This window comes from Taurulus bubalis, assembly GCF_910589615.1.
Source record: "Taurulus bubalis genome assembly, chromosome: 2".
In the NCBI taxonomy this organism is placed as follows: Eukaryota; Metazoa; Chordata; class Actinopteri; order Perciformes; family Cottidae; genus Taurulus; species Taurulus bubalis.
Genome location: NC_136590.1, coordinates 17,124,301 through 17,151,445, shown reverse-complemented (window position 1 = coordinate 17,151,445; position 27,145 = coordinate 17,124,301).

The following is a 27,145-nucleotide window of genomic DNA, read 5'->3' as shown; positions in this document are numbered from 1 at the left end:
ATACAACTTAACTGCATTCTTGATTAGGTTTCGAGGGAAATGCATTTTCTCCTTGATCACAGTTTGAGGCTGTTCTCAGTCTGAATACTTGCTTACTCTTCAATTGACACTTCATCTCCTTTCAAACGTCTACTGACTCTTTCAGTGCTTCAACATGAACTGTAACTATACAACATGTCCCAGTCAAAGTATTCATCATTTAAGACGTTTATAACTGTTTACAGCGTCTAAACCTGCAATTAGTAGTGTGTACACTATCTTAACAATATGTATATTTATTAAAATGACATGTTCTATCTGAGAAAATAATTAAAACAAATTGATTTTTACTGAACATAACCATTTATAAGTCTCCAAATGAAACTTCCACAACTTTTTAACAAACATCAACTGCTGCTTATATCTTTTGAACAAGAGATTACAATATTAAATCAGACATTTACAGTGGTAATCACTGCAGAAAAAAACTTCCTTTACAATTCATCTTGATCAGCAATAATTCTATAAATAGCAACAGTCTTTTTTTCCATATTTTAGCTGAATAAAAAACTAATCAGAATTGACTGCGATCACTCCTCTAAATTCATATTTTTTCCTAGTGAGGAATATTAGGGCTTTTCAAAAGAATGAAATGTGTCATATACTGATGGTTTCGTCTTGCATCAGGGATTCAGGATCAGAAACCTGTTCTGTAGTTTCCACTCAGCTTTTGTACCATTCTTGTGATTGAGATTAATGAAACTAAGTGAATTTCACCACCTCATGGGATTCCGTTCATTCACCTCCTTTTGAAACATTTGCTATACTGTCATTGAGAGCAAGATATTACAAGAATAAATCAAGAGATACACTTTAGAATGATGAGAGGGTATTCTCGTCAAATTGTATTTATAAGACAAGAATAAGTGTTATAGAGTATATGTAACAGACTGAGGAGAGAGAAAAAGAAAATGCTGCTTTGTGGTGTTGTCTGACTGAAGTCCCAGCCTAATAAGTGTTTCTATTTCTGGTTGTGGTGTGACCTTATCCCAGAAGTACCTCCGGCTCGGTCGTGGGTTCCAATGTACGTGATTGGCGGCAACTCTCAACATTCAGACTCCACACAGACAAGCCAGTAGACTTGGAACCGAGGACTTTCTGGCTGTGAGGTGACAGCGCCGACTACTAGTACTTGCCGCCTGGGTCGAGGCCATCGTTAAATAATTGAGTGTTGTATATAATGTCATATATATTTCTTCTTTCTTTCTTTCTTTGTCCTCCTTTTTCCCTTCTTTTTAAACCATTTCAACTAATTTTGCAGACATATTAGTGTTCATAGACAACGAAATGTATCGTTTAAAAATGACGCTTTTGACACTGCACGTCCTCGGGTCGCCGGCAGCATGCCTCCCAAGTGTCAAGTGGATCGGATGAACGTTTCTCAAGATATGCTAAGGACACACAGACACACATCCAGACCGAGGTTCTCTGCTCCACAGTTAGATGCCTACAGCCGACGTCCTCAGTTCGTTGCCCACCTTTCACTCAGGGGTTTAATTTGTGCCGTGACTCCGTGTTCTTTCTGCACGTGCTCGGTGTAGGTTATTGACGCAGTTTCCGCGATCGCGCTGTATTATTGTTACTATCGCAATCTGAACGTCCCTCACCATCTCCCACTTGACTTTAACCAGGGCTTCGAAGCGGAGCCGTGCGACTAAACACCGGAGGGAGAGGACCGTGCCAGCTTGTTGCTAATGTGTGTGATTTATTTACATGGGAGTGCATTTAGGAATCAAAGAGGCGCTAAGTTGCGTCCTGGCACCGATCTTTCAGTGCTGGGCGACCATTTTGTTATATTTAGTGTGTGGAGCTGGCTGCAGCCCAGTCACATTTACACCCCGGTGTTTGGCTCCAGAAGCTGCCGTGTGCCTGTGCCTGTGTGTGTGTGTGTGTGTGTGTCCTTTGCTTTTGATATTCACACATTACAGAGTGCCAAGCAATAATTGCTTATGTTTTATAACAATTTTACTCAACGGAGACAATTAATGCGTCATATTCAGCAGTCCACATCAAACGTTTGTGGTGTGCATGCATGCCTAATAATGTGCATGTGTTTTTGACTGTTTATGTGGAGTAGATCAGTCGGCTGGATTTGCTATTAGACAGAATGTAAAATCTGACCCCTCTGTCTCCAACCTGTTTTCACAATAAGAGCACCAGAGCTCCAACTTTCTTCTGTGGGAGTAAAAGGAAAGACGGATGACGTGTTTATTTGAATTTCAGAGGGCGACTCAGGCCGTACATCTTCGCAGACAAGGACCACATCTCAATTTGATGAGGTTGGACCGAGCCAGTTGTTGACAAAACCAAAATCGTATCCGTCACACAGGTTTCTACTTTGGAAAATGTTGTTGCCATTGGTGGAACGTATCTAAGAATATTTACTAAAATACTGTACTTCTAATACAATCCACAGGCTACTTTACTTGCGTACTTCTACGCTGAACTATACTTGTATTTATTTGCTCATTTTTTTTCCTGTTAACAAAAAAGAATACAAATGAAGGTATACTTAAATAATATGATGCAGTCATATTAATCATACCCAGTGCTATAAACTATTATTACTTTTATTCTGTGATAAAAACAGAATAATATAGTGTTCAATATTCAATCATAATATCACACTGTGAAATGAGTCATTCTGCATATTTAGTATTTTTTCCTTGAATTTAGAGTACGTTTTCTTTTCTACTCTTACGAATCTGGGTAACATCTCTGCTGCTCCGATATGTTAAACTGAGTTTAATCAGAGCAGTTGCACACGCAGCATTTACTGAGTATCATCTCCTCATGATTTATAGCCGTGGCTTAACCAGGACGAATCCGGCTGGATCCCAGAAGCTGAAACAATACATATAGCGAAATCTGTTATCGGAGGGCGGATAACCTTCGCTCATACCTGGCTTTGATCCCCACTTTCGGAGGAGACGCAGAGGTGCAGCGGTGGGACCCGGCCGCATAAATCGTCAGTTATTTACTACCTTATCAGACTTTTCCCGGGCCATAAAGCACAGAGACAAAACTTCTTCACGTCATCAATTTTTTTTTTTTTTAAAGGAATCCAAGAGTGTGATGTTAGCAACCGCTCATGCTTTGTGTTCTTTGTTCCAGTTTGACATTTTTCAGATGACTATATGCATTTTTTAATGATTCATGACCTGTGCTATGACCAGGAATGTAAACGGGCTTTACGCCCCGCCACTATTGTCCTTTTCTGTCGGCTTGACTCTTTTTAATCAAACTCAATCCATCCAGGTTCAGCAGGCCGACCCTGGCTTCTCTCTCACCCGCAACACTTTCCAGCTCATTCTGGGGGATCCCGAGGCATTCCAAGGCCAGCCGGGAGATATAATCCCTCCAGCGTGTCCTGGGTCTTCTCCGGGGTCTCCTACCAGTTGGACGTGCCTGGTTTTACTGCTGCAGCCGCACCTCCCGCTCCACCTTACCCTCACTCGTGAAGAAGACCCCGAGATACTTGAACTCCTTCGCTTGGGGTAGGCAGTTTGTCCCCACCTGGAGGGAGCAATCCACCGGTTTCCGGCAGAGCACCATGGCCTCAAATTCGGAGGCGCTAACTCTCATCCCTGCCGCTTCACACTCGGCTGCAAAACGCCCCACTGAATGCTGGAGGCCACGGTCCTAGAAGGCAAACATGACCACATCAGATGCGATCCTGAGACTCCCGAACCGGATCTTCTTGGCCCCCTGGCTGCGCCTAGATATCCTGTCCATGAAAGTCACGAACAGGACCGGTGATAAAGGGCAGCCCTGGCGGAGGCCAACACCCAACGTGTCTGACTTACTACCAAGGATACGAACACAGCTCCTACTGCAGGCGTACAGAGACCGGATGGCCCGTGCCAACGGGTCCAGCACCCCATACTCCCGCAGCACCCCCCACAAAAAACCCAGAGGGACCCGGTCGAAAGCCTTCTCGAAGTCTATAAAGCACATGTAGACTGGTTGGGCGAAATAGCGGCAGTATTATCATGTCTGTCCTCACGCATGGAGAGAGAGGACAACTCAGATTTTAGTTTGACTTTCGTTGATTCTGTTTCTTTACGTATGAAATAAAGGGCCGAACATTAGAATAGGGTTCAGTGTGTCTTCGTCCCATTCCTCCACTCTGCAGCTTTCCAGGTAAAATAATTTCAAAAAACATATGTCAAAACCGTAATAATTAACATTTCTGAACACCGTAACAGGCAGAATTCCCTCATTTTACTGTCACACACACGCACACTCTGACACACACACACTTGAAGAAATCCAGCCGGGGAGTTGAGTCCGACCACAGAAAAACACGAACAACGTTGACGTGACACATCGAAGCTAACTGATGTTGTCACTGGCCTCTACCGCCCGGACAAAGTGCTGTGTGTGACTGTGATTGTATGTGTGTGTGTGTGTGTGTGTGTGTGTGTGTGTGTGTGTGTGTGTGTGTGTGTGTGTGCGCGAGCAGTAAGGCCCATTAGTGTGCAGTAATGGGAGGGGATATTGGTGGTGTATAGGTGTAATTACCTCAAGCTAACATGGAGCTCAGGCCGCGTGGCGCCTCCAACACAAATATGAACTGCAGAACATAGATACCACTTTGTCCTCCTTCACAGCTTGACCTATGGGGAGAGAGTTCAACAGGGCCTGTAGCTCTCTGCGAGCGAGTGTGTGTCTGTGTGTGTGTGTGGGTAGGAGAGGAGAGGAGAGGAGAGCCATGGGAAATAAAGATCCCCCCAGAAAAAAAGCATGAGAAGGGCAGAGAAAAAGAAAGAGAAAAGAGTAAAGGTGTTTTGGGCCGCGTCTGCTTTGGCTGTTATCTGCCGGCTCTGTTTTGACTGACTTCTCCCCATCGTTCTCCTCCTCCGTGGTAATTCGCAGAGCTTTTTCAGAACCTTCCATTCCCATCATGCATGCATCCGTCCATCGATCCAATTCTCTGGCACTCTGCATATACGCCCCCCCACCCCTTCCAATCTTTTCCTTCCCTACTACATCCATCAATCTATCCCCACCTCCCCCGTGACACAGATGCTGGACATCTCACAGTTATTATTTGCTTTATGAGAACATCTGTTTAGCTTACTGGCTCAACCCTTTGGCCTTGAAAATCCTCCAATAAAGCCTCAGCCTCCGTGTGGAGCACCACCGGTCCGTCGGCGCGGGGGGGGGGGGTACAGCGCGGGCAGTTAAGTGGCCACACGCTCGGTGACTGTTAAACTCCGCAGTATGGAGCTGATGTAACCGAGACGACTAATAAGGCCGTTCGAGTGACGTAGCGATGCCTGTGGAGGTCCTTGGCAACGGAGGCCGCGAACAGCTCATTGCATGAAATACGCAGCTTGTGTTGGTTACACAGTCGTCTGCCCCGCACTGAGTCTGACGAGGCAGATTCTCCCTCCATTGCAACACAGCAGCTCTCCGCATCAGTTTCCCCCCAAAGCGTCCTATTACACTCTCAGTCTGTTTCCCTTCAACATGCTGTTGCCCCACGAGGTCGATGGCAAGCACTGTCATAGGCTTCAGGGTGCACAGCGTCACTGAACGGATCCAGACACTGATGGAGGGGCCGCTGCTGCTGCTGCTGTTGCCGCTGCTGCCGCTGTTGCTGTTGCTGCTGCTGCCGCTGCCGTTGCCGCTGCCGCTGCTGCCGCTGCCGCCGCTATTGCTGCTGCTGCTGCTGCTGTTGCTGCTGCTGCTGCTGCCGCTGCCGTTGCCGTTGCCGCTGCCGCTGCTGCCGCTGCCGCTGCCGCTGCTGCCGCTGCCGCTGCCGCTGCTGCCGTTGCTGCCGTTGCAGAATTGTTCCATATTTTGGCCAGTGTGAGCAATGTGTGCTAATGTATTTAAAGGGGAACAACGGCTATTTCACACATCAAGTCTGTTTGCAGGTCTTTTTGGGGGCCTGTTTGTCCTGTGTGATATGAAAAGTCAACGTGGACTTACTTTGGCTTTGCGTAAAATGTCTAATGTAACTTAATTTACTCTGGACCAGGTGGTTTTGTTCCGTTTCTGTTTTGTTTCAATCGACAACGTTAACAGTAAATGAGAACGCAGTTTATTTTTTCGTAGCTTTTAGGATACGAGAGAGATCTGCATGCCGGATTAATTCAACAAGCTCATGAGAGTGAAATGTGCAAACAATTAAATTGCTCTATTGAATGGAATACTAATTTATTTGAATAAAATCATGAATCTGGATCTCTCCCAACATTATTTTATTTGTATTCTTTATTTCAATGTATACTGTAAACATTTATAGCATTTTATAAGTTATTTTTAATGGCGGGACAGTTGCGTGAATTACAGTTAGTCTTTTATACTTCTACTGAACTCCCTTCTTTGGAGTTTCTATATATTAAACCATCATTTATGCACATTTTGTCTTCCAACGAATATTAATAATGGAATTGGGTATGTTACCAGGAGAACCGATGCAAGTGATGATGGAAGGCCTTGTTGAACGCCATGAGAGAAGATACTTATGCTGAGATAGTGTTCAATTGTAACAAAGCCAACTTGTTACCGTAATGTTTCTGGTTTCTGGTTCTTGGAACAGTTGACTTAAGTTTAAAAGAGGAAACTTGATGAGTAAAGCCTGTTCCTCAATCAATTGGATGAAATTTTGTGTGAGAGAAAGACTTTTGTTTTGCATGGACACATAGTAGTTATGCTGGTCTGTTACCAGGTGTGAAATTGTGTAACTGCAAAGCACGCTGACGGCGAAACATGTGTGCGAGGGAAGGTTGAGGTTAAGAAAAAACAACACCAGCGGGTGGATGGAAGAAACAGGGTGGGGGTTATCAGGAGATTTGTAGAGCATGGTGATTTCATGCTCGTGGGTTGGGACATTTTTCTTGGGCTGCTGCATCAGAGTGGACTGGACCGACCTCAAAATCCAGCAAAGAGCACATTTCCAGATGCATGCCGACCTCTGGCCAAACTGGACATTTGGCCTCAAGCTTTTTATTTTTGTGGCGAACTACTTTTTTGACAAGTTGTCATCGGTTGGATTCCTTTTGGAATAACAAATAAAACACATTAATAAGTTAATTATTGTTGCTGACGGAGTTTGTTGTGAATATGTAAGACTTTGACCCGGTGACACCGATGACAAGCATTAAGAACAACTTCATAGTAAAAGCCAATCTTCTCGCTGATGGTCTCATTTACTTATGTAGCTCATGTAGATGCATATTGAGACTGTTTCATAAGCAGTTAAAACTCCTGACAGTAGTATATTGCCACTTGGCCATATGAACTGCCCTACATTACTCTGTTAGTTAATATTTTTATTTGTGCATTAGTTTTGTTACTTTTACTTCATTCCTCACAGTTGTTTCTCATATATTGCTTACTCTGCCAATGGAGATATACTGTAGGATGCATGCGAGTTTTGGGTTCCACCTAGCTTCATACCTGTGTAAAGAGGGGCCAAACAGTTTGGAGATAAGACAGAAACCAGAGAGACGGAGGGATGGGCGAGCCTGTTTTCACTCATTCCCTCATACCATCTCTATTACTCTTCTGCCTGTTTTTGTCATCACATCATGCCATTGCTCAGTTTCAACGTGCTGTTGACTTTAAGCAAAGTAAATGTGCGCCTGTAACTCATATTCATAATGTCGGGGGCTCCAAGAGAGGAGGTTATGTCATGCCTTCAGAGATTCTGAAAATGATTGGTGATGCTGATGGTATAACCTCAATAACAGAGGAAGTGAGTGGCGCAGACGGGGATATATGAGGAGAGTCCGACGGATGGAATGACAGGAGGAACTTGAGCTACTGATGGAAAAGGAAGGAGAAAATGAAGAAGGGGGCGGATTGTAAAACTCAAATTTGTTACAGATGATTGTAAAACTTAATGTTGATACCGATGAGGTATCAAAACTTACTTAAGTTTAATTTCAGGTGCAAATTGAACAACACACACACTATTTTCCTCTAAATAGTGCCACCGCTGCACTCTGCCATATACAGGTCATATGAGGACAGGGGTTGTTTTGGGTGAGTTGTTCCAACAACTGGCAAATTTCAGGGCCACATCCCGAACTTTGCGAAAACACGGGTGTGCATATGAATAGCCTATTCACTTATTCTCAAATCAAAACGAGGGTTGGGCTATTTTCTAGCCTGCGGAGGGAAAGGTTAGCAAAACCGGCTGACCCGCCATTTCCCCAGCTACCGTGTTTACATAACCAACACACTCATATGTTCATGTATGTGCAATCACGGAGGCCGCAAACCTCCCTGGCAGGCTTTATCTGCGGTATAACAAATCAATCACGTGTATATGCATTTGTGCGTGTGTGAGTGTGTGTGTGTGTGCTCCTTCGCGAGTGTTTGAATATGCATCTGTAGCAGTCATTTCCCTCCAGCTTTTGAATTATGGATTATTGTATTAGTAGGACGAACTATCATGAAGTCAGGCAGAGCGGAATTAATTGGTTTTACCCCAAGAGGGAGCAGCATTCCCCCGCCGTGTTGCAGTCACCTTCATATACATTGTCATGAAAGTGTTTGATCAGAGTGTGTAACCTTGCCATTGAAATGAGAACATTGAAACTCACAATAATTGGAGTTAAAATGTCATTGATCTGGCCAATGACATAATTTATACAATACAAGCTGAAAGCCGGCAATTGCAGCTCTGCAGCTGTCTGACACACGGTGACTTTGTTTCCGCTTTGTTATCCGAATTGCCCCTGGTTCATTACAACCGCAAGTCGCCTGCGAATGGTAGTCGGGGTTCAGTGGCATGTTTTCTTCTTCCAAATGTTGCTGTGTTCCTCTCTGTTGTCATAGAGAGAGAGCAGGAGGTGGGCGGATAAATGGTTCCCACATGTCTGAATATGACTCTGTTCATTAGCTGTGTGTGTGTGTGTGTGTGTGTGTGTGTGTGTGTGTGTGTGTGTGTGTGTGTGTGTGTGTGTGTGTGTGTGTTCGACAGAGCTCTGATTAATTAGTCCTATCGACTAAGCTCTGGAAACACCAGAGTTTGGACCAGGCCACTAATTGTCATAATCCACCTCTGTTTGTTTCTTCTGCTCGACCAGACCTCATCAGCTGTGTGTGTGTGTGTGTGTGTGTGTGTGTGTGTGTGTGTGTGTGTGTGTGTGTGTGTGTGTGTGTGTGTGTGTGTGTGCTCTTGTGTGTCACCTACACTCTCGACAGCACATGACTTGGCATCAGCAGCTCTTCCTCCTCTGTTTCTTTCTGTGTCTAGACTAGCAAAGGGAGCATGAGGAAAGCCGAGATGCAGAATGAAAGACGGAGAGAGAAAATATGCTTTCTGCTCGGCCTCGCCGTGGCCAGAAATATTGCCAAATGGATCCCAGTGGATGCTCCCTTCTCAATAGATGGTTTAAACTGGTGTGCTGCTCACTGAGGCTCTTAAAAGTCCCTCGGCATATTACATTTAGCTGATTTTGCATGGCGCAGGGCCTCTCACGACGGCTTCCACCCCCACTATAAAGTAGTGCTGAAGTGTCTTTGAGCAAGACACCAGCCCTCCAGCTGCGGGTATCTGTCTGGAAGTTTAAAGGCATGCCTGCCTCAATTGTTGTGTCCTGTCTGTTCGCCCACACTGTGCTTAGCACTAGGCACGGCAATTCTGTCAGGTTTTTTATGGCGAGTAACGCTAGGATATGTCTAAGGCCATGAGTTGGCATAGCATTAGCTAGCTGCAGAAAAAAAGCTCTTTTCAGGACTGACACATACATTGTGTCGCAGATGGTTAAACCAAGGGACAACTTCCTGATCTGAAAAGTGCCAACACGAGTTTATGGTTTCAATCGCTCGATTCAGGTTCTTCTTCCATGCAGCATTTAGTAAATGATGGTCCACTTTCGAGTAAATTAGACAATAAAGCAGGAATGCTTTAGAGCGTGTCTACTTTGAGATTGACAGGTTGCTGCCACAGTGTTGGAGTTGTCCGTGTTTTTTTTACCCTTTCACAGTGTTTTTTTCAGTTCATGAAAATTAATTTGAACATTTTGGTCGCCTCAAAATGTCTTATTCAGTGTGCTGATGGCAAGTCCACAAATCCAACGGGTGCGTCCACAACCATGGCAAACTGACTCTATACTGCAATACACGAACAAGACTGATCTTTTATTTTCATGTCTTCTACGTGGAGCATCAACTGGTGATAATCATTCTTGTATGTATACCTTGGTTAATTTATTGATTTCATTTTTATTGCATAGCGCAAATTAAAAAGTCAAAAATGAATGGTCACAGGTTAAAAATGGAGGACTTATTTTGTCTACCTCCTGTCTGAATCTTATTAGAAATGCACTACAAATCTCCATTGGTAAATCTGTCACTGTTATTGTTGTAAATGTAATATGTGCCATACATGATTGAAATATTGGCAGATGTAGTAATAGTATGCAAGGAAAGCTCGGCTCAGCAAACAGTAAAAACAAATAAACAAGGAATAGACCTGACAGAGTGTGACTGCACATTAAAACAGACTAATTCTGGAGGAAAAAAAAAAGTTTCATTGCACAAATTAGCTCTCAGCACGTTGAATCCAATTATTCCTCCCTTTGCAGCAGTGTTTCCGACGATTTCCAACTGCAAATATATACACAATGAATACAACCGACGCACACAGTGAGTGGTGACAGATTATTCATCTGGGTTTTCCTTATTAGTCACGGGATCTCCCTTTTTAAGCTGCTGACTGGTTTGTTGGAGGTCTCACAGAGTCTCCAGCAGCCCTGAAAACAGAGCCAGGGTTTGGCCATGATGAATGTTGCCTCTCCTCCTGATCCTGATGAATTGGACCCCCTCTTAGAGAGAAGGTGAAATCCCAATGATGGCCGTCCTCCCTGTCTAGTTGTACTCCATCTTCTTCTATGTTGTTGTGAGATCTGGTCTTATCCTCTCTCACCTCTCACCTCAACATGCAGGGGATGCCAACGTCTGTTCCGGGGCTTAATGTGAGATATGTATGTATTTCCTTGTTTTAATATTGTATTTCCTTGTTTTAATATTGTGAGCGAAATAAATGAAACGATTTCTCCAGAAGGTAGGGCCATCTAATCAATTTCAGCAAACATTCCAGGATGATTCAATACAAAAAAAGGTATCAAACACGCATTACTACTTTGCAGTTACATATTTAACATTTATTCCAACACTTTGACATAAAGACATCTTATTAATACAATTCAGTATATTAATATATAAATATCATGTAGCATACAGATGATTTCAAATGTATTGATACATTTCCAAAACCAACGTAAGAGCTGTGTACAAAGGCACAAAAACGATTATTATGTTAGCTTACTTCTCATTTGCATTAATAGCATAAACACATAGAGCCAACACTAACGCTAATTTTCTTTTAAAATATACACAGCTATTACAACTTTAACTAACCTTGTGCCTCTTCGGGGGAGTGCTAATACCGTTACTGTTTCTAATTTGTGTAATGCCCTGCCGGTTAATTGGTTGTGTGTCTCTTGGTTATGTCATTCCCTTCACCTGCCCTCAGCCACCCCCATGTGTGTCCTCTGATTGTGATTCCCTACACCTGTGTTTCCCCTCTCCTATATATATACTCCCCCGCTTTCCCTTGTCCCCTGACAGACTGTCTTTGTTTCGTGTGTGTTCATGGTGTTCGCCACCTCTTGGAGCTTTGGATTGTTGCCAGTTGCTAGTTTTGTATTGTTGTTGCATTTTTGACATAAAGTACATTTTGGATTTCTTCACTCAAACGTGCCTCTGTTCTCTTTCCTCTGCACCTGAGTCTTTGCTCACCAAACCTGGGTCTTGACAGGACAGTCTGACCAAATTCTGACTCCGCAGAGGAGAACCATGCCGAACTCAGCGGAGGAGGTGTTCCGTGCTTTTTTTTTCGCACCTCGTCCGGCATCTGGTGGGCCTAAGTGCCCCCAGAAAATAATAATAATAAATAATAATGCATTTAATTTTTATCGCACTCTTCCTTCAAAGAATCCCAGAGTGCCACACATATAGTAAAAACAAATAAAACCTGACAGGGAAGATCCTTTTGTGAACTGTACATGACGAAATACGCGGTGGACCAAGACATCCAGGAAACAAATTTGCTTTTACATCTTAGGATACACATAATGTGCAAAAGCGTGATTCATAAACGGCCACATGGTGGCACTATCGTGAGCAAAGCTATGTTCCCAGGGTTCCCAGCTCACTATTTTCTCAATATGATCCTTGGTCAAATGTTCAATGTAGCCCGTGTTTACCTGGGTCAATATGTTGAAATAACCGATGCCCTCAACATTGCTGACAAGACGGTTTACTTGATTTTAGGCATTGATGTCTTCACAGTGACTCAACAGCTTTTTGCTGCATTTTAAACATCCATATTCCCTCAATCTTTTGCAATTTGTGCTGCGAAGATATTCCTTACCAATCTCTTAACACAAGGAACATAGGACCTTGGGGAAAAAATAGGGATGACCCAGTAATATCCATACCAAAACCCAATCTGTTGTACCTATGTCAGTAAACTCTGTCAAGGACAAACATGACTGGAAAAAAAAAGTAAAAACAATCACGCCACTTGCAATGATCTGCATCCCTTTCTCTTCTTTATTGAGCTCTTCTCTGGTCAGCCCCGCCCCCGTTCTCTCTCCTTGACCTCCGACTTTGACCCCTCAGAGTTACAACAGGCCTGCCTCCCGTCCGCCTGTCACCTCGTAAACATTGACAACAGCCCTTTACTCGCAACTAATCGCTGGCCTGCGCCGGAGCAGACGGGCGACCGGGAAGCTTTAATTAAAACTTTCCCATGAACAGCCAACCGGATGAGGCACCTGTTAATGATGACATGATGTCACTCTGTTACCACAAATACTGGTCCAATTAGTAAACAGAAGTGTTTTCCCAGCCTGTTTTCTTTTATTGCAGGCCACCAACAAGACTTGCTTTGCTGCTGCTGTATATTTACTCAGCAGATGTTTTCGACGGCTAGCAGCAACACTGAGCTTAAAGTTCACCTCTCTGGGGCTGCTTCCAGGCTCTGACACTGCTTTTTAATCACACTGACATGAGAACCTACTTTGGGAACGTCGAACAAAAAGGAAGAAAACAGTCAGTGCTGTCATCTTTGCAGCGGTATCCCTACTGACCCCTGATAAGAGTCTGGTTCCCAGTCTGGAAGTGTCCCCATTTAATTTGGTTACCCGTGGGTGTCATTTGATACCTAGGCTGACTTAACTTTTAAAGAGCCCCCTTTTTACTGCCCTGCAGGTTACTCTAAGAAAACACTGCACCGAAACTACAAAAAGTGACTAAATGGCCAGCCACCGCTGACACACATTGTTCTAATGGCGGCCATGAAAGTTCACTCGTAGTTCACCGCCTGCTATCCAAAGATCGAGTTTTAAATAAGGCATTATAATCTCACCCTGGGCCCTTAGTGAGCCTCTTAAACTACACTAAAACCTTCTGACTACCCTTCCCCCAGACCCAGGTCTTTAGGTGAGGCTAATAAAATACACCTCAATTCTGCACAATAATCAGACGTTTTAATCATGCATATCAGTCCTCCAATAACTTAAAACGTCATCTAATCCCCTAAAAGAGGCTGTGAGTGAAAGCCGGCCCTCATGCCTAATTTTACCCCAGTGGTTTTAGCCGGGCGCCTGGTCTAATTCAAACTTTACGTGGCCCCAACACGGCTGAGAACAATGTGGCGGCCTTCGGGGGGCAACTACGGTGACAAATGAGCCCAAATAGGCTCGTTGGTCTGTGACTGTCGCTGGAGTTTAAGTGGCTAATCTCTCAGAGTTTTAATGTGTTTCAGTGTTTGCGTGTGTTTTTTTTTTTTTTTTACTTATCAGGCATGCACGCTTGTTAATCCGCAATTGAATCTAAACCCATGATGTGAAATTGTAATTCTCTCTCTTTCTTTTGCTCAACCTTTTAAAGAACTGTGTTTAGATTGTGGATAACAATAAGTGCTTTGTGTGTGTGTGTGTGGCCATTATAGAAGCTACAGAGATGCATTTACCCTGCCTCTGACTGAGGTCGATCTAAATTGCTGTAGCACAGAGCAATAGGTTTGCACTAAGAAATGCGAACTTTGACTTCCATACATTATATATAAAACTGCTGGACCTCCTTAGTTTACGATAAAGAGTATTTCATTTTAAAAGCTTTGTTACATATGACTGCATATGGGCTGTTATTGGGGGATAATATAAGCTGCATTGAGGCACCCTTGACATTTTAAGGGCTAACATTGTTTCAGAAGTGTTATTGTATTATATTGTGTTAGTACCTTGCCCCCCGACAGCATTCATTTCTGGTTATTACAATTTAAAATGGTTTGTGTAACTTGTGGACAATACTCATTTTCACCAATAGGTAGCGGGTGTTTGACATGACTGCGCTGTAACTCGTGTCTAAAACAAACAAGCTAGAGCAGTGAAAGAGAGATGTCCAGCAACTAGCAGACATTGATTTGAGCTCTATTGTTGTGTTTTTACAGAGGAGACAAGGAGAATTGAGCACAATAAATAAATATGGAACACACTAAATGAAGACTCTGGTGCCATGTGTAACACATAACACTACATTTACGGTTGGCCTGCATTGTCCATCCGTAGGCTAAGTCATTGGCATGTCAATATTTATAAGCCAATCCTTAATATACTTCCATCTTATCTGTGCAAGTTAATTTATCAGAAAAATGCTGGTAGCTACCGTCTTCTCTGTGACACATGCGCAAGGCCTACTCTTGTTCTCTGTCCCCAACGTCCGTCTGGAAATGGGGGAAAAAGGGGTTTTAGGTTTGCTGCTCCTGCAGCTTGGAATTTGCTGCAGACTGATTTGGGTCTCTGGGAGCCGGTCTCTTTAGGTGTTTTTAAAAATAGATTGAAAGAGTTGGAGGAAGGTTCATCTGGTTGTAGATGCTTTTGACTGAGGATGTGCACCTGTGTGAACTATGATATGATGACTTGAGTCTTGAGTCTTAGTTTTGTTTTTTTACTCATGCCGTGATCTAAAAATGTTCTGTCACTGTTTTATGTTGTATGTCTGAAACTTTGTTTTAACGTGCTACTGCTGTCTTGGCCAGGACACTCTTGTAAAGGAGATTTTTAATCTCAATGAGGCTTTTCCTGGTTAAATACATTTTAAATAAATAAATACAAACGTACATGCGTATATGAAATGTGGTTAAAAATGGTGTTAATTAAAGCTGCTCTGATTAATATTAACAAAGTATTCAATTGTTATGTAAAACAGGTTGTCTATAGTTACAAACCCACAGAGAATCATCCGATAGTGGAGCGTTTAGCAGCTAAAGAGTGAGATATTTGACCGTAACAGTTACAGGAGTGAATATTGGACCTACGCTGATGTAGTGGACAGAAACACAACTCCATATGAATACTTTATGCTCGATATCTGCTACATGTTCAAATGTTAATGTCTCAGTATTGCTTATTTCAAATAAGGTTTATTTAATAAGGGGACAGTGCACATTAATAAAAAACTTTTCTGGTAAATGAGTTAGCCAAGAGGCTATTTTCCATCTGTAGTCCCGTGAGGCAGATGTTAAAAAACTAAAACAAACCTAAAAACAGACATAAGATCAAATATACAAAGATTATAAAATGTTGACGCTTTTACAATGCGTGCACAACAGTCAAACACAGCTAAAAAAACAATAAAAGACATGGAGATAGATGATAGTCGACCGGCAAAGTCGACCATCAACGACTTTGCCGGCTTACAGCTTGTTGAGCTCCCCAAATGGCCCCAAAAGTATGCAAGTTTAATAAAGTCATTTATTCTGTAATTTGACCTGTTGAAACATGATACTGAGGCAGCATGGAGGAATAAGTCAGTGGCCGAAGTAATGAGATAAAATTTTTGATTCACGTCTCGCATCATGTAATGCAATTGCTCAAAATGTACCCACAAAAAATAACACTTCTGTGTACAAAATTGTTTGAAATTATTGTTCACATTAGCAAACATGGAGAAAATGTAAATTTGTTGTGTAGTGGCGACTTTTAGAATCACACACACACACACACACACACACACACACACACACACACACACACACACACACACACACAGAGAGAGAGAGAGTCTGGATTAATCTATACTTCTCTCTGTCCAATGCAGATTCCGACTCCTCCCGGTCGCTAAGCTCTCCCGTTGTGTGCACGCCGATGAATTTCATTGCACTCACTTTCACTAAGTGAAAATAAAACTATATAACTAAATAATGTTGCTTCCTCCCTGATCCTCTTTCCATCTCCCCTGTTCTTTTTTCCCAAGGAAATTCTTAAAAAGCCTCTGATATTCCCCTGCTGACCCACTTTGTTGAGGCCGAGCATGACATCTTTTGTTTTATGTGCTTGTAAGGTCTTGGCATTAAGAGGAAGCTCTGGGCTTGCCAGGGATACAGTAAATATCTGTCTGCCTTAAACCACATCTACGCTGCACACGCATTGTAACAGCCACAGTTCATGCATTAATCATGCGTCCATCCCGGATTATTGCAACATACAGGAGAAGAAACATTTACACATTGTAGCGTAAATCATCGTTGGGTTTGTCAGCAGTTTACTTGTACCTTGAAAATATTTTAACTGACTCTGCCCATTGTTGCTGGTTTGTCAGTGAAGTGTAGGCGCTATCTGCAGACTGGAAGCTCTGACTGGGTCCAGCCTGAGCTGAATGTGCACCGCCAGGTGGCGTTAAAAATGTCTTGTGTATGACAGTGTCATACACAAGACTGGCCCCCCAACATACGGCAAAGCGGTACCAGTGGAATCCCTGGGTGTTCGTATTTCAGTTACTGTGTACATTTCTCTGACAATCTGAGATGTTTCTTGCAACTTCAGCATTATCTGCTGTCTTACGTTCAACCCACAGCTCTGCTCGCTAGCGGAGCAGCTTGACTGACAGAGGAACCGGAGGCTTTACTCAGCGACACTGACGCCATGCTTTTGCAGAAATTCCACCAGAAAGCAAAAAATTTAACAAATTACAATTAGTGGAAGATGGAGAGTCACGGGAGCACCAATGCATCATTTGGGTACCATGAATATGCAGTATGAACCCAATGTCAATGGTAGCAAACATAACTCTGAAGCTCCGGAGCAATTAGTATATTTAATAATTGATCGGCAAAGTGATTGTCATTGGGTACATCAATTATGCTGCCCTCAGTATATGTGCTGTGATACACCTTGGCAGTTAGACAAACTCCTTCTTGACATCACGACTCTGAAGACAGTTGTCCGTTGTCCCAAGGTTTATTGACGTAAGAGAGTAAAACTAAAACACACAAAAGGCATAATGAATACAAATCAAATGCTTTCTCATTAACCTTACACATACACAATGTCAATATACTGATTCTTCAGTGACATACATTGCTTTGTTTTTAACCGTTACTTTTTATGTATTCACTGGTGATTTACTTACATATGTTCCTGTACACCACTGTATTTTAACATATCATCAACTATTTATTCATATTTACTTGTATTTATTCTGTCATATGAACTTTACCAACAGTCATAGCGGATTAATGACTCGATGGACTTTGTGCATAAAACTTCCCAAAACTAAACATTGTCACAAAAATAATCATCTGCGATCATAAGTAACAATAAAACAAATTAATACATACCAATGATACCATCAAAAGGCATAAGATGCAGGCAGACTCAACTGGATTGGAAAACTACCTAAAACAGCAGTTCTGAGCCATGTTCTCAATTATTCACTTCCTGATTATAAGTCACCTGACAAGTTACAGGACATTTCCTGTTTCAAAATAAAACTTATAACATTCTGATTTAACAATTGTAACAAAACCTCAACAATACACTGATCAGTATTGACGTAGTGGATAGTGCTGCAGGAGTGGGTTTAAATTGTTTCTCTGCATGTTTTAAGACTTTTTCTTTTTTTTTTTTTTTTTTTTTTACTTTCTTTTTTACTGCGATTATGGCTCGCCATTTCCGCAGACTGTTTTCGACCATTTTCGGTCCAATAAAACACGTTGGCAAGTTGCCCATGATGCTCGACTTCTGTAGGGAAATGAACCGTCTTCCAATGATGTGTTTCTTACGATATGAATGCAGGGCCACACACATACAGCACACAAGTGCTGTCAGGGCTCCTCAGTTACCCGCTCTAAGCACATTCACTTTGTCCAGGCCATCTCTTCCCAGGCACTCAGAGAACTGCATGATGAGCTCATACTGAGCCAGACCAGAGCATTTAAACATGTTCTTATAAAAAGATAACTATTCCCTGGAGACTTCTGATCCAGACTGACAGTATATATGCACTACTTATAGGCACCACAGTCCGTCCACATGCCAGGGTTGAGGCGAGGATAATCAATATGTCAGACGCAGCCCGATATTTTTCTTCAGCTTTCTTTTTTTGATATTACAATGTTTTTCATGGACGTTTGAGCATCAGCAGTGCAGGAAATGCTTCACAACCTTTCCCCGAATTGGCTATGTTGCTGTTGCGCTCTCTATCAGATACTATGGGTGGGAAAAAACGTACAATATGTCCCATTACTGCATATTCACTTACACAAGGAACGCAGAAAGTTTGCGTCACCGAAGGTAGACTTAAAAACTTCTGGAATAGATTGTTTTGGCCACTTGGAGGTAGCCAAGAATCTGCAAACACAACATACATATTATCTCAAAATAGGTGTTAGCGAACAGTTGCCTATGTACACTTCCAGCAGACATGGAATAACACTCACTCAGCTGTTTTGGTCTCTTCCAACTTTTGAGAAAAGTACCTTGCTTTTTAGATGACTCACATTAAATGCTCGACTTCCTTCACCAGCTACTAACTTTTTGTGTCAGCCATTTGGTGCTGGGCAGGTAAGTATGAATACTGTGGTATTCTGCTGTGTATGACAGCTTTTTCACTAAAAACGGCTGCCTCCCGCTGCTGTACAAAACAAAAACAAGGTTAATGAGAATTACATTTTTTGCCCAAACAACCAAAAATGAAATCAATGAATTAAAACAATAGTTCTCAGCCTGGGGATTAGGGAGATAAATATGAGGGGTCATGAGATGATTAAAAGAAAAAAAAAAGTGAATTACTTTTAATTTAAATGTACTTTCAAATGCATGCACATATTCTCATGCAACTTGTGACAGTGGGGTGCAAGTAGAAAAAGGTTGAATCTAAAGGTCAAGAAGGTTAGGGAGCACTGAGCCCCAAAACAATACTTAACCTCTCTGTCGACCTGACAACCTCAAAGTTGGGTGATAACTAGCAACTCCTGAAACGACCATTTATTGTAGCAGTCCCTGTGCAAATTTAGTTAAAGACAAAAAAATATTCCTTTGCAGCTAGCAAAATTACCAAAACAATAATAAGTTTATATGTGGCAGTATTTATTTTTCTCACTTTCCATCAGGTCGAGCAGCAGCGCTACGCACCATAACACAGACTCAGTGTTCCTGCTCGCTCAGCCATAAGGCCTCTGTGGTGTTTTAAAGAAGTATTGAATCCCAGCCAAGACTGTTCTTCTGGGACTGCTGCCTCTCTGAGTGTCCCATCATGGTTCCTCTCCAACACTAGCTCTTCATTTAACAGGGCAGTCAGTATAGGATACATACACATATTATGGCATTGCTGTTGTCTTTTTGGTAGCTACAAACGTGTAAAAACGCAAATTCAGATTCAGCTTTAGGGAAATGTAAATTCTCTGCGTGCATGCTAAATTTCAGTGCATGCGGATTTAATGAGAGCTTTTGTTTTTTTTCTCACTTTGAACTCTAGTTTACACCACCGTGAAAACTCGATTCGGTGCTTGAATCTCTGGAGATCTTGAGTTTAAGTGTCAGAGGGCACATAAACACAGAGAAGCAATCCTTTTTCTAAAAGTTTCCTTTTCCACTCCGTCGTTCCTCCACTTTTATTCCTTGTCCCGTTTGCATGAGGAGCGCCACAAAGCTGAAAGGACGGACCATGCACAACAGTTATGGAGCGTCCTTCAAGCTTTGTGGCGCTGATGTTTTTTAACCATGATCATCATTTTTGTGCATAAACCTAACAAAACTTTCACTATAGTGGTGCCAGATGAGAAGGAAATTATATATTTCCGACATGAATTTGTTACTGGCACAGATAAATGATGTCGTCCTGCTGCTCGTCTGGAGGGCAACAACGAACAATTTGTTTTGTTGTGTAATTTGGAATACTCGTTGCATGCTTCTGTGTTGAGCATCAACGAGGATATCATCTTCATGTCACTGTATTGAGTGTAGTTTGGGGGCTTTTAGCCTGCCATTTATATCAAATTATTACACTTTTCTTGTTTTCATACAGATTTTGAGGAAAGCATGTCCATCTGGAAAGTGTAGAATGAACAAAAAGCAGATTTCAGCCTTTAAAATATCCATTTTATGATAGATTTCACCTGGAAGGAACAACACCTCAAATCGGATGAGCATTTCAATCATCCATGAAGTTGATTTATTGAATCTAATTATACTTTAATTCATGTTTTCTTGTAATCAAAACTATATAAAATCATTAAAAGGAAAATGGATGGACAGATTGTTTTTCTTGGTTAAGAGATTGTAGCTATAACCATGTTCTCTGCTCCGCGCAGCTGTGAAGTCCTGCCCAAAGTACATTTTCGCCTCTACTTCTGTGTCTTCGCAGATTTTTAGTTGTTCCTCTGCTGTGGCCTGAGCATATAGTTGGCTTCAGCATTAGGAAATAATGAGATACCAGTGCCAAACCTGCGGTCAGCACCACCAATCAGGAGCGACCCAGTGACAGGAAAGTCGGTGCCGACTGGTTCAATCCAAAATGGCAGTGCGCCAGTGGACCATGTTCTACTGCCTGAATTGTTTTGTGAATCATTACAGGATGTAATCATGACAGTAACACATTAAATTCTCCCCAAAATAAATCAGAGCAATTTATTACAAATAACTAATTTCCAGATTTGAGATTTCACGAGCATTTGATTTGCATGAGTGTGTGCTGGATCAGTACATCACCCACAATGCAGCATGGGGCCAACTTGGATGAGGGCCCTGCTGGATTAGGACAAATGAGAATTTCATACTTTCGCATAAGCAACGGATCAGTGATTGATGAGGTTTATAGGCTCGAGAGATTTCAACCTCCAAAAGAAGAGTATAATGGTTAAAAAAATGTTTTAAAAGTATCCAATCCGCCAAAATATTTAGTGAACCAATATTAGAAAATAAAAATCCAGGAGGGAGGCTGCTTTTATGCTACTTTGCCATTGATTTAACATGGTACATTATTTAATAAATCATCTTATAAACAGTGTGAGATAAGCATCAATATTGTAACCTTTTATGATGAAAACTGGCTCTCAAGTTATCATGAGTTTGTGCCTCTTGGCCACTAATCATTCAGTTTCTCAGTAAAACTCTTATGTAATTACCAATGTGCCAAGGTGTCAAACAAGAAACAGACATCCTGTTTTCTTGTGAGTGGCTTCACTGTCTTCCAGCTTGTCCTGTGTGGGAACGCTTAGTGCTAGAATGTAATGCTATAATTACAAATAAGAGAGCGAGAGTGTAAAAATCTAAAAGAAGTGACATCTACGGAAGGAGTAATCAACCTTTTTGACCCGCAACCACTGAAAATAAACAGCTGTCCACTCATAGTTCCCCCGAAACAATAGAATGTTGAGCTTGGACAAATGTTCATGAAATAGCAACCAGGAATAAGTTGTTAAATATTAATTGATTACCGACGGCTGTCCACAACGAGTTGGGAAAAGCGCAACAACCTGGAAACACAATATCAGCATAGTATCACAATATGGTGAACATAGCAAACAGGAGAACATTCACACATTGAAAAGACATGGAGCAACATCAGCATTGAGCTGAAATCATGTTGGTGTACTAACTCCCAAATGTAAGTACATATTCAATCTCCTGTTGGCTCTGTTTTGGCCCCTCACCAAAGGAATACCCTGCGTTTTACCTGCTAAACATACCTGCTGAGTAAAGTGCACAGTGGGTATGAAGAGCAGCTGCCAGCTGTGGCTAAAAATAAAAATGGTGACAGTTTATCAAAACAGAAAAGTTGCAGGCAGTAAAACCAAAACAATGACCTGAAAGTGACTAAAATGCGTTACTTTTGGAGTAAAACTGAGAACTGCAGTCAGATGATAATTATCTGGCAGTTCATTACAATAGTAATTTGTTTCATATTAGAGTCATGTGATATGTTGTTAATATAAAAAAAAAGCTGGAAATGTCATATTACTGAGCGACTGCACAAAACATCAACCCTCAAAACCAAGCATCATGATGCTATATATGCCAGGTATTGGTTGAACATGAAACACACAATCTGACAAAGTTGAAAAAGTTTAACTTCCCTGCACCAACCAGAATTTAGCAAAGCCTACATTTTTATTAAAATGGGATGACAGGGACTAATATATTATTTAAAACTTGAACTCTGACTGTTGCTAATTTAATCATGGATAAACTTTGGAAAAATAGTTTAATGGGTGGCAAACATTGTTGCTCACACTTGGGAGGGATGTCTTGAATCAACCATGTCCTGGGATAGCTCACCGCCCTCCAACTCAGGGTCTGTGCCACACTAAAAGAAATATTTTCATCTCTGGTGGTTAGGCTGTTTAGTTTGCTGGCTTAAAGTAGAAGATGAGAAATATTTGGGATTTATAGTTCCTGACTGCTAACCCAATTTGACTTCATCACCTCCCGGCAGTAAATCAAAATCCTGGAACATCTGTCTCTGTCTCTTTCTCTGTTTAGACAAGACAACGCACATCTCCTGTTGTCCTGAGTGTGTGTGCATATTGGCAGATTGGTTCACCTACGTGTGTGTTTATGCTTGTGTGCACTTGACTGTGTACCAGAATGAGCCATCCCTTGGCCAGCACTGAGGCCAGTGGGATGAAGACTCTGTTATTTTATTGATATCTGCATCTGGAAGACAAATATTGTTGTCTTCCAGACCTATTTGCTCAGACTTGGGAAGAGAATGTCTGCATCTCTTGCGGTTCCTTTCAAATGTGAACTGAAAGAGTCCGAGGCCAACTGTCTGACTTCAAAGCTTGAAAACAAAGACGTGGTTGCATCATCGACCTCAGCCCTCGGTCTAGGTCTTGTCCTTGTATGAAGTTCAGCTCTCAGAGAAAGTCTCCCCCTCAGATACTTTAACATTGTTAAGACAGGGTTGTTTTTCACAAAAAGTTGTAATTGCCTTGCATCTGTTTCATCTGGTTCTTCATGACTCTTTACAACCCCTCAGAAATGAAATATGAACTTGAACATGCAGCAGAAAGTGCAAAAGGGATAATGTTAGTAAAATAAACAAAAATAAATGATGTACAACTGTAGAGAAAATGTATTATTTTATGTTATTAATACTCAAATCGCGTCAGACCTGGAGGTACTCCCTGGGTGTTAGTGCATGTTGACTTTAAAGCAAAGTTAGCAGCTCTGCTTTGAGCTAACTGCTAAATAGCGTGCTAACAGGGTGGTTGATGTTTAGATGGGTAATGTCCGCCGTGTACGTCTTAGATTAAGATGTTAGCATGCTAAAACGTGCTGCGGGGGCATTTTAGTCTGAACCAAACTTAAACTCTGAGTGAACTTGATGTGAACAAAACCTCATCCTGCCGTAATTTGTAAACCAGGCTGCATTAATTACACTAGTTCATTAAGTACCCCTAAAGGTTAATTTTATTTATTTGTATTCTTCACAACTTTAGCTACAAGTAATACTGTCTAATATAACAGTCCTGCAATACATCCCACCTTCATGAGGATACAATTTAGATAAGGTGTTGATTCAACTAACAGTATGATTAATGGATGTCCTGAGCCACATGCTGCTCCAATGCTTGAAGGTGGATGTTGAATCCTGCACTCATGGCCAGCGAACATTCCCTTTGGATAACTATACAGCAGAATACCGACATCAAGCAAAACGATAACATTACAATATGTTGTTCCTATGCATTTTGTGTGCCCTCTCAGCTATAATTCTCTAATATTTTACTGGAAAAAACATCAACCACTTGCCTCACCCACTCACTTTTCTCAAACTCTGAATTTCTTGGCATCTCTGCTGCATCTCTCTCCCAACAGGGGCTGCAAAAACAGCATTAGCATACGTGGGAGGGGATTTTTTACCATTACTCGGAATCAGATAGCGCACCGTTGACCGTGACATAATTCTGTTTATAATGGCTTGAGACCGAGGGCTGCAGCAATGTCATATTCTTGTATCTGGGCTATCTTCATGTCTGCCCGCAAAGCATGACGAGAGAAGGCGTGGAGGTGGAATGCACTGCCCTGGTTGAGCGAGGACTGACCCGCGACTGGTCGTAATGTAAATGTAATTATACAGCGGGTAGTTTCAGCCAAGCAATCTGATTGGACGATGGTGCAGTCAGGCCAAGGTGATAATTCCCATGAAGCACAGCTAACCATGCCTGATCGAGAAATGGCAACTTAATGTGCAGTAAAACATGGATGGGCTCATTAATCCATAAGTAACTATCTTATTGTTGCTGTGCTTTCCCTGCTCTTTGGCTTTCTTTTTCTCTTTCCTCTCCTCCTCGGTCCAAACTCGTGGAGTCATGGTGAAACCTGGGTTGCACATGGATTCGATAACATCATTCGAGTTAGGGATCAGGCCCTGGTCTGTGCTGGTTACGTAAAGCCGTAACAAGGCCCATTTAGACAAACAAAATGAGGTAAATTCACCAAAGCCATTTTCTATTTATGCGTAATTAGACTGATTTCTTCACAAATGGTCAAGCGAGAGAGAAAAAAGGGCACAGATTACATTTTGGGTCTTTTGGTGGGTTTAGATGTAATTGCAGATTTACAAGTGGTTGATAAGAGACATTACGGCACACAAACACGCGAGAGGAATTCAGTTGAAAATGTAATTTGTCTGTGCACAAATGCAACTGAATGATGCAAGCATGATAAGTGATTGGCAGATGTATGAGGAATAAATTGCGGGCGTAGGTAAGCTTCATTAGTTAAACATGTATTTTGAGGGGCATTGCCCACCTCCCTGTGCCACTTGACATAGCAGGGATGATTACAGTGGCCGATACGTCTCTCAACGTGAATAAATGGCGTTTGAATCTTGTATTAATGAGACAGTAAAAATGAAATCCTTATATTACCTGAAAAGCACTTCCACATTGTGAGCCAGCCCTCTCTCGTCTCCGGCTCTGGCTCCTGCAGGTTCACACAGGTCACAGGTGGTTGCATGTCGGGGCAAGCAACTCCAGATGGATGTCAAAGGACACCTCTCAATTTCACAACTCACCTCTAAGATAAGTCAACACAGCAGCGAGAGGAAGGGCAAAAGTGTCAGTGAGGGTGAGAGGAAACTCTCTTATTATTTACCTCCGTCTTATTTTAGCCGCTCCTTTTAAACGACAAGTGAAGCGTCATCATTTTGTCCGTTCATGTTCTCATGACTAACAACAAAAAGCTGCCTCGAGTCATTTCTTTCTTGTCCAATATATTTTAATTTAATGGTACAATCGGAGAAAGCATAGGTCCAAAAAATGTATGTAACAGCTTTTTCACATCAGTGTCATTTTACATTGGTTGGAGGCTCGTGTTGCATCCTAGAATACTAATAACAGTCATCCAAAGAAAGGAAACCCAAAGTGTAGCCTTTTGTTTCAGTGTCTGTCTCTCTGTTTCTCTTACTCTAAACTTTAGACTCTTTCAATGGAATTCAATCAGGGAAATTCCCTCTTTTGACACTCTGACAGCTCTAGTTTGTGTTGTTCAGGATAATCAGGGAACTCTAGAGATGAGCTGAACCTATAATTACAAGGGAAATTAGCAATAGGCACTCATTTGTGTCTATATACAGCTGGGCTTTTGACAGGGAGGCTGGGCCCATTCTTTTTTTAAAGTGAACAAGTTGCAAGGGAAGTTTGTCGAGATGCTGAATGTTGAACCAAAAATTATTTCCAATCAGCCTTGTATCACGCTAGCAGAAACACATAATTCCAAGTGTCTGACAGTGTGAAACAATTGGTTAAGCTTAGGCCACAAAATTACTTGGTTAAGGTTAGAAAAAACATCATGATTTCGTGCGAAAATAATAACGTCAAAATGTGTCACGGCACCTTAATGCAACAAAGGGTAATACAACAGCGTAAAGAAACTATGAAATGTTATTAGAAACGTACGATACCAACCTCTTTTCTTGGTAACTTGGCTAATTTATTATATCAAATCCAAGTTAGCAGAGAATGACTGCAATTAATATGTAATGCCCTTCCTGCATCTCCTTCTTTTATCGCTCCTTACCAAATTACGTCATGTAAAACCTTGTTCAGTAATAAATGCTTTTGGGGCGCTCTTGAACAAAACCAGCAAATTCTCTCTTTAAATGCAGATGAAGAATTGTGCTGTGACGCCTGTTATCTTGAAGCCATTTGGCCCATGAGAGTCCCATTGCCCAGAACACAAAACACATTCGGTCCGTGTGGTTTCAAAAGCTCAAACCGTTTTTTAAATGCTCCATGTTGCTGAATCACTACCAGCTGCCACAGTCCACGTCCTGCCAGCTTAGTCACCAACCGATGTGCTTGCAGCTGGCTGTGACCCAGGCTCCTCTGCACAGGCGTTAATTTGGTTTGGATGCTGAAATGATACAGGAAAATCTAAACAGAAGGACAAAATAATTCACGAACATAATTGCAATCAGTAGAAATGCACAAAGTAACTACTTTGTAACTACAATTTAAAAAAAAATGTTATTTATTTTAGTCTCTTTAGGCAAGGCAAGTTTATTTGTAGGCGTTTCAAAGTGCTTCACATAAAACCATTAAAAGCATCAAAAACATAATGCAGAAGAAAACAAGATTTAAAAACAATTAAGAACATTCATTTTAAAACATAAAAAAACTGTCAAAAATAGAAAAAAAAGTTGCAGTGCATGCAGTTTAAGAAATACAATGCAGTAGTGAGATGCATAATGTGATATTCTTGAAACTGGTTCAACTAAAGGCAGCAGCATCCATTTGCATATTCAGCCTTTACAGTTGGTCAAATAAATTGACCCTTAC